This window comes from Populus alba, chromosome 13 (genome assembly GCF_005239225.2).
Source record: "Populus alba chromosome 13, ASM523922v2, whole genome shotgun sequence".
NCBI classification, from domain to species: Eukaryota; Viridiplantae; Streptophyta; class Magnoliopsida; order Malpighiales; family Salicaceae; genus Populus; species Populus alba.
Genome location: NC_133296.1, coordinates 7,114,142 through 7,123,950, shown reverse-complemented (window position 1 = coordinate 7,123,950; position 9,809 = coordinate 7,114,142). Strand labels below are relative to the sequence as shown.

General features: G+C 33.5%; 1 pseudogene; it reads left to right on the top strand.

Moving 5' to 3' along the window:
* The window catches only part of LOC118053575 (plastid division protein PDV2-like), a 10,982-nt pseudogene extending 10,080 nt beyond the window's left edge, over nt 1-902 (top strand).
* The last annotated feature ends 8,907 nt before the right edge of the window (nt 903-9,809 follow it).

Genomic DNA, 9,809 nt, shown 5'->3' with positions numbered 1-9,809 from the left:
TTTTAGATTAACATTAGTGTTTAGTCTAGTTTTCATATACCTTAACTAATTCTATAAATCCTGAAGTTAACGATCATGTAAATATTTAATATTCTTGAGATTTGTGATATTTGAACTAGTAACTTTCAAGGAGTAAACTCGAGACTGACTAGTTAAGTTACATCTCTCACGGTTAAAAAAATAGATATTTTACTACTTAAAGTGGCACACACTATGCACGGGCTCACTTTTTATACTTATAAAAAATTTAGGTCCTAATTCCAGTAGGACCTAAGACTATTTCAGTCTTGTTTGGCCATGACTCAAGGCTATTTGGATGTTGAACCCGGTTAGACCCAAGACTATTTTGGATCCTGCAACCTATAGGACTTAAGGTTATTTTAGATCCTGCACCAGGCAGGACCAAGGCTATTTTATATCCTGCACAGGGCAGGACCCAGGGCAGGACCCAAGGCTACTTTGATTTTGCACATGGTCGAACCCAAGGCTATATTTGAGTCCTGTAGGCTACAGGACCCAAGGCTATGTTGGGTTCCGCAGCCTTTAGGACCCGAGGCTACTTTGGGTCTTGCATTGGACCCGAGGCTATTTTGAGTCCTGTACGACTCGGACCTAATGCTATTTAGGTCTTGCATAAGCCCGACCCAAAGCTATTTTGGGTCCTGCACTTGGCCGAACCAAATGCTATTTTAGGTCATGCCCTGACTCGACCCAAGGCTAATCTGGGTCCAACAGAGGCCAGGACCCAAGGCTATTTGGGGTCTCGCACCGGGCCGAACCAGTGCTATTTTGGGTTCTGCCTAGCCAGAACGAAGGTTATTTTGGGTCATGACCAGCTCGGATCCAAGGCTATTAAGGTCCTAACCCAGCCAGGACTCAAGCCTATTTTGGGTTCTGCATAATGTTGGATCCAATATAGATTTTATAATATTAATAATAATATTTAACTTGTCTATCCAAGTTCTTATATTTTTTTTATTAATTTTTTTTTTAAAAATGTATGGCTTTTCTTCGATGTAATAATATATTTTTTTAATTTACTAATGATAATAATAATAATTCAAATAATAATATTTTTTTAGTAATACTTTGAATTATAATAAAAATAATAATACTATAACATGTTTTAAATCAAGAAATAAAGGTTGAAATTGATCATAAATAATAAAATCAACTAGGTTTGAAGAATATTAATCGATTAAAGGAACTAGACTGTAAGAGTTTAAATTTACACGAAATGACTAATATGTTCAATTCTACTCTAATTGAGAATTCTTTGTAGATAAAACTAATCAAGTCATTTAGCTTTAGTTAGAAATTCATATGATTATTAGTAAATAAAAAATTTAGTTTGTATTAGGATTCAATATAGCTACTTATCTTATATAGATTACATTTATTTTTTAATATTATGATTAAATTAAAATATTTTAATCTCTATATATATGATAAAGAGCTATATTGAATCTTAATACTATATAAACAAGCTCTTTGAGATTCCTAACTAAGCTATATTGAATCCTAATACTATATAACTAATCTCTATGGTTTGGTAAAATCAAATTCAATTTTTTAATTTTTTTTATTGAATCCGTTGTGGCTAATTTAATGAGTTATTAGTGAAATTTGTAATGAAAATTTTTTTTGACAAAAACAATTTTAAATTTTGTTGATTTTGCTTCTAATTGAATCTTTTTGTGATGAATTCAATGAGTTATTGGTTAAATTTATAATAGAAAAGTAAAATTAAAAGAAAGAGAAATTTGCATGTATAATTCTTGATTTATTATTTTGAACACATGTATTAACTTTTTTAGTTTACAATTAATTTTGTTATCAATAACAAATAAAAAGAAAAGCATTAACATCATCCATAGTTTTTTCTTGCATTGAACAATAAAAAAAAATGCTCCATCTCACAACATAGCGCAAGTAGTTAGACTAATACACACACACACACAAGAAATATAGGGCATGGAAAAAAATACTATAGCACTAGACACAAATTACTATTAATTGTAATAGTGAATAGATGATTTTTGTCTTCATGAAATTAGCCTAGAAGACTAAATTCGGGGGAAAAAATGATTTTTTACACGTTCTCCATTTGTTATTTTTGTTTTGATTAGGGGTACAATGATTTTAGTTTTTCTTTTTCAAATAGTAAAATACTTTTACTACCCTTAAAAAAGTAAACAAATCAGATAATTAGTCTCCAGGTTTTTTTTTTTTTTTAAGATTTTACATTTTCTAGCATAATGAATTTTCTAAGATAACCTTAGTTTCAAATTTTAATTAAGCTTTCTTTGGGGGCATTTTCATATTTTAAATATATATAGTATCTCATAATAATTAAAAAATATTATAAAAAAAGTCAGACATGTGAGAGAAGCCACATCATTCCGGTGGAGTAAGCTCGGTCATATGAAGGTTAAAAGTCTGCTTTTGTCATGTCATTCAATTATTTATCCTCTAATTTAGTCCTCAGGTTTCATCTTTTATTTTTTATGAAATTTATTTCTCTTTTCAATTTAGCCCTTCAATCCAAAATTATCCATTCTTTATTTTTTTTTCAAGTTTGGTCCTCAATTTTTTAATTGATATTTTTTCTTTTGAACTGTTTTTTTGCGATTGATTTTTTTTTTAATTTTATCATTTGACAATTGATTTATTAACATTTGGGTTTCATAGTTTTTCCATGTTTGGTGTTTTTAGTCAAATGGTTGGGTCACAAGTTCAAATCGTTTTTTTTTTTTTTACATATTTTCTTTTTCGATCTCATTACTTGATGTTGATTTTGATTTTTATTAGAGTAGGCTTTATGGTTTTCTTTGTCTTTTTATAAGAATATCTCGATCTCATGAAATAACTTATGAGTTTGACAGGTTAATCTAAGTGAGCTCACATATTTTTTTTTTTTACTTTTAATTATTATTTTTTCTTTTGGATTCTTTTGTATGATTGATTTTTTTTTTCTTCAATATTTGATATGTTAGGAATTGGTCTTCATTGTTTTTCCATGTTTAGTGTTTCCGGTCAAATTGTCTGAGACATAGGTTTTATAGGTTAATACGGGTCAACATTGTTGTTTTTTTTTTTTTCATGATTCAACATTTATTTTTTATAATTTGATATTATTTTTTATCTTTCTTTAAAACACATTTGTGTTGACTAAACCTTAAATGTTTTCTTAGTTTTTTTTATTCGACATGCAGCAGAATGTGGGTCGCGTTTAGAGAATGAGACTGTGCTTGAAGAAAAGTACTCAATTCCAAATTTATAATTGTTGGATATTTTTTTAAATTCTACCATAACCAACAACTATGTGATGCGACCTGCTTACTGATTAGTACTTAAAAGTGCATGTTTATCAAGGTTTTTATATCATCATTTTGCACTTGAAGTATCAATAACTCCTTAACTAAAGCATGTTTTATAATAACAAGTTTGATACTATAAGATACCTTAATTTATGGTAAATGTTCATCTTAAATGCAGGCCTATCACATAAATAAAAGGATTGATTGATGAGTTTAAGTATTGAAAGTGAAAGGACAAAGAGATGGCCAAACTTAGAAAAGGGATGCCGGTGCAGTCCAAACCAGAACATTGCTCGGTAATTGGATCATATCTGGAGCTCTAGATCTCGGATTTAGGTCCATTTTATATGAATGGAAAGGTAAGACAAAGGCCTACAACTTTCTTGGGAGCCCAAGATTTAAAAAGACCGTTTTGAAGTCCAAACTGAAGGAACAACGAAGAAGTCCGAAGCTGTCCTGCAGCCCAGACACTATTTAGTGTTCAACCCATATCTTGAGTTCTAGAAGTCCAAATGACCTCATCTTTTTTTTGTTGGAAAGCTGAGACAATTTCCTAGAACATACTGAGGATTCTGGGCAAATTATGATGTTATCAATGACGTCTTGTTCAGACAAGAAGATAAGGATTGTCACAAAGTCAAGATGTGGCCACCCACTCATCAATTAATTAACAAATCAATAGTTCCAAATTTTGGCCTATAAAAGGAGGCACTTACCATGTATTGAGGCATCTTGGTTTCCAGATCAAGATTATGCTCTTGCTTTCTCTCTTTGTATTGCTTATGTTTTGCTTTCATTAATATCAGTTTATGCACTTCATTTCCTTTCCTTTACTTAGTTAACTTCTTTCTCATTTATGTTCTTATCTTGTTCATTTATGTTTCTTTCTTTCATTATGTTTAGCTAAGTTAATTATGTCAAGGTGAAAAGGGTACACTAATGGTGTAAGAATAAGTATAATATAAACTTAACATGGACCTTAACGTTGGATACTAACATGTTTTATATTTGTTATCTTGTTCACTTTTAATACTTTGCTTGTTAAATGGTAATCTAGATTTATGTTGTATAACACTTCGTACAACAAATACTTGGTACTTTCATAGCCCATACTGTATGGTATAACCAACACCTGAGCTATGAAAGGAACTTGATTTGTTGTTAACATAAGTTATAATCATGAATGCCTGCCAACATTTACAAGTATTAGCTTTATTCGAATAAGATAACTAATGTAATCATGTTAACAATTTATAATCTGATTGGAAACCTCCTTTATGTGTGGTTTCCAATTGAGTAATAAGAGTTTATATTATACTTGTTTGAAGTACCATTAGTGGATCCTCTAACCTTGACATTTATTTTTATCGTTGTTTAATCCTTACATTAATATTTCAACTCAAAGTTCTCATTAATTTCTTCCTTCTCTTCTTTATTATTATTGTTGTTGTTGTTGTTGTTGTTGTTATTTGTTCATAAACTCAGTATATAGGTTGGAAACCTGTGACCCGATTTTTTTAGATAATTCTCAGGTATAACAACGCCACGTACTGAGTATTATTATTATTATTATTATTACTAGTACTACTATTGTTATTATTGTTATTGTTGCGTTGTTATTTATAATTTATACAATTAACCTCTCTATGGTTCAACCCCGGTCTTGCCGGGTTATTTATTATTTCAACACTCCTGCACTTGGGAGAAGACATCAAGCTTTTGGTCGTGTCAAGTTTTTGGCGCCGTTGCCCGGGGAGGTAAATTCTTGTATAAAATTATAATATTTAATTTATTTTCTCTTTTCACTTTTCATTTTATCTAACTTTTGTTTTCTTTGTTTTGTTTTGTTTCTTTTTCTTCTATTTTCTTTTCTTCTTTTTATTCTCTTCTTACACGTGCATGCGAGTTTGGTCACGTACATTAAGTTGTCGACTTTATAGGGTATCCTCATCATTTTCAGAAAATATGGCTGAAGAAGATAATCAATCACTTCATAATGAGAATAATGAGAATAACCATAGAAGAACACTTAGAGACACATGAATCCCACAAGAACAAGTGCACCCTCATGCATAGTTTTCCCTCCTGATGCATCTCATTTTAATTTTAAGCCAGACATTATTCAACTTTTACCTTCTTTTCATGGTTTAGACCTAGAAAATCCATACTTGCATTTAAGGGAATTTGAGGAGGTCTGTAATACCTATAATGACTCAAATTATAGCATGAACACCATTCGATTAAAGCTTTTTCCTTTTTCATTAAAAGATAAAGCTAAAACATGGCTACAAAATTTGAGACCAGGATCCATTCGTGCTTGGGATGAAATGCAACAACAATTTTTAAAGAAGTTTTTTCCGTCTCACAGAAAAAACTCTTTCAAAAGACAAATCATCACTTTCACTCAAAAACCAGGAGAAACATTTTACCAATGTTGGGATAGGTATCGAGATTTGCTTATATACTTGCCCTCATCATGGTTTTGAAACATGGAGATTGGTTTCACATTTTTATGAAGGTTTAACACCTAGAGATAGGCAAATGGTTGAATTGATGTGCAATGGAACTTTCAAAGATAAAGACCCTAATGAAGCAATGGAGTACCTAGACTTGCTAGTCGAAAATGCTCAAAATTGGGACACCACAGGTACTTATGAGGCACCAAGTAAAACTCAACCTCATACATCTAGTGGAGGTATGCATAACCTTAGGGAAGATCATGACCTCCAAGCCAAGTTTGCATCTTGAGCTAGAAAAGTCGAAGCACTTGAATTGAAAAAGAGTGGTCAATTAAAATCTATTCAAGACATTGTGTGTCAAATCTGTGAAGCCAAGGAACACTCAACAAATGATTGTCCAACTTTGCCTTCTTTTAGGGAATGCCTCCATGAACAAGCCCATGCTTTAAACAGTTTCCAAAGACCCAACCATAACCCATACTCATAAACGTATAACCCTGGTTGGAGAAATCACCCAAATTTCAGTTGGAAGAGTGATAACAACAATGCACAAACTTCACAACCACCATTTCAAGCACACCATGATTTTCAAAATTCTCATGGATATGCACCTCCTTATGCTCCACCTCCTAGAAGAAATCTTGAGGAAACATTGCATGCATTCATTGAAAAGCAGAAGACAATCAACACTCAACTTGCTCAAAGCATGACAGATTTTAAAGATGCTCTTACAAAATTAACATCTGCTCTCAATTTCCAAGAGAAAGGTAAGTTTCCATCTCAACCACAGCAAAATCCAAAAGGGCAATACAATGCAAATACGAGTAGTTCTAAAAGCCAACACATGGATCAAGTCAAATCAATCATCACTCTTCGTAGTGATAAGGTTATTGAAAAACCCATTCTTGAACCTTGTGAGAAAGATGATGAGTCTATCTCTGAGGGTAAGGAAGGGGTTGAACCTGAACATTGCAAAGAGAAGGCTGATTCCCCGCCAGACTCCCATTTCCTCATGCCATGACCAAACAAAGGAAAGTCAATCACAACTCTGAAATCTTTGAAATTTTCAAACAGGTAAGGATCAATATACCTTTGTTGAATGCTATTAAACAAGTTCCTTCCTATGCTAAATTTTTGAAAGATCTGTGCACTGTGAAGAGAAAACTGAATGTGAAAAAGAAAGCCTTTTTAGCTGAACAAGTAAGTGCCATTCTTCAAAACAATAATGCTTTGAAATATAAAGACCCTGGTTGTCCTACAATTTCTTGCTTTATTGGAGAACATAAAATTAAAAGAGCCTTACTTGATCTTGGAGCTAGTGTGAATTTACTTCCATATTCAGTTTTTCAAAGTCTCAATCTAGGTGAGTTAAAACCAACTTCTGTAACTCTTTTACTTGCTGATAGATCGGTAAAAGTGTCTAAAGGAATAGTTGAAGATGTGCTAGTACAAGTCGATAAATTCATTTATCCTGTGGATTTTATTGTCTTAGACATGCAACCTGTTGAAGCATGTAATTCATTTCCTATTATTTTAGGACATCCGTTTCTTGCAACTTCTAATGCATTGATTAATTGTAGGAATGGACTCATGAAGTTATCTTTTGGAAACATGACATTGGAGATGAATATTTTCAACATTTGCAAGCAACCTGGAGATGATAATGATTTACAAGAAGTAGATTATATTGAAGAATTAGTTCATGATCAACTTGAATCTACTTTGAGTAAAATTGAGTTGGACAAATATGAAGATTTGCAAATGATTTATTCTTAGGAAGAAATCACGGATGAAAAAGGCACCAAAAATATTGATGCTAATCTTTTGTCAAAAGTGACAACAGATTTGACATCTGACATCCCACCAATCGATGATTACTCTCCTGACGAATCCTTACTTTCTCTTAGTTCAATGCCTTGGTTTGCTAAAAATATCAATTTTCTTCCTTTAGGAGATTTGCCACCTCACTGAAGTACCGAAGACAAAGGAAAGTTTTTGAACGAAGTGAAGAACTTTTATGTGGATGACCCTTACTTATTCAAAAATTGTCCAGATCAAATATTTCAAAGACGCATTCCCGACAATGAGGTAAGTAGTGTCATTAAACTTTGTCATTCTAAGGAGAATGTGTGACGAAAGCCAAAATAGTTCCAAGTTTTTGGGAATCACTAAGAGACAATCTCAAGTCAACGGAGCTACGGAAAAGAATATGAATTGTGAACCAGCACTGTTTCATTTCCTCGAGGTAAGATGTTTTCTTTTGAAGTTTGAGATGGGCAGGTCACCCGATATTGAGACCATTTCTTAGAAAAGCGTGGAGTTTTCTAAGAATGTTTTTGGGCCGATCGCCTGATATTGAAAACTGTTTCTTAGAAAAAGTGTGGAGTTTTCTAAGAATTTTAAGAGGGGTCAGTCACCCGATATTGAGATTGTTTCCTAAAAAATAAAGCATGGAGTTTTTTTTTCAAAAAAAAAAAAAAAACATGGAGTTGTTCTAAATTTTTACAATAGGCAGGTCTCCAGATATTGAGACCCCTTTCTAAAAAAAAAAACAGCCCATAGCCGCTCATCAACACAAACTTTCAGACAACTAGCAGGTCCTAACACATCGTCCCTCACCCGAACAGCAAGAAAACCAAAGCCTCGTCCTGTCTTTCTTTTTGGCTTCTCCCCATCACCACCAGATTCTTCCCCACGGTCCAACAACCTCTCTTACTATCAGCCAAAACCGTGAGTCACAAGCAGTGTTAGGAGCTTTGCTTCATATTTCAAACAGACAGTTCTTCTCCAAGTCCTGCACCAGAACGCAGCCGTCTCCAGCTTCAACAGCGGCGTCGTCTTCAGCCCCGGCAGCCATCGCTAACTCGCAGCCCCTCAACCACTGGAAGCAGGTACTAGCCGCAACAACAATCCAGTAGTGCGACCAGTCTCGTCTCTGCACCAGCAGCTGGTCCCAGTCGTCTCCAGAGAAAGCATCGGCAAGAAGAGAAAGACAGAGATCAACACCAGTTACCAGCATTCTTCGTTGTCTTCAGAATCAGCGTGACCGGTTGTGCACAAGAGAAGCTGGAGTGCCATCTCCTTCGCCTGTACTTTCAGCGCCAGGATCTGCAGAACAGAAGAGAGGATAGAAAAGCTAAAACCAGTAGAGAGAAAGGGATGAGGACACAGAACTGAACGCAGGAGACCGACGCAAGCAGAGAACAAAGGGAAAAGAGCTGGAGCAGACGAACACGGACAGACCAGCCAGCACGCCTTCAACATTGCTGCAGCTCCTTCGTTTTTCTCCATGTCCGTTATTCAATTCTGCATGCATTTCTTGTTTGCAATTTGTTACTGTTCAAGTGAAATTTAATTCACTTGAACAGTAACTCGCCAGTTTTGCACCCTTAAGCTGTAACTGTACCCTTTTTTTTGTGTCCAGCCGGGTCACTTGCTTGGGCAGGTGACCCGGCCGGACTATTTTTTTTTTATTATTATTTTTAAAATAAAATAAAAGAAAGAGAAAGAAATTTATTTTCTAGCATATTTATTTCAAGGTCTAGATTTTTTTTATATTATATTGTAAAAAAAAAATATCAATCTCGTATTTAGAATACCCGGTTTTTCGACGCAATGTGACAAATATACATATATATCAAAAACAAATGTTTTCTTATGTGTTGCATACGGCCAATACTCTAACATGTTTTGAATGTTCTTTTTATATAAAAAAAATATTGGAAGTTTTGAAAATGTGTTTTCGCATAGATTTCTTAAACACAAATTATTTTCTTGCATTTCTGGATTTTACAACATGTTTGTAAAACTCCAAAGGGTATTGGCCAATATTCCAAAAACTATAAAAATCTTATTTTGGGGGGAATTCATCTATTATTCACCGCTAATGTTTGGATAAAGAAATCCTTAAAGGACGAATATCCAAAATATTATTGGGAGTAATAAATCCGCACACATCCTTGAAAGAAGCCTTGATTATAATCGAGGACATTTCAAAATTTCAAATTTTTTACTCCACGGTTTACGAGCC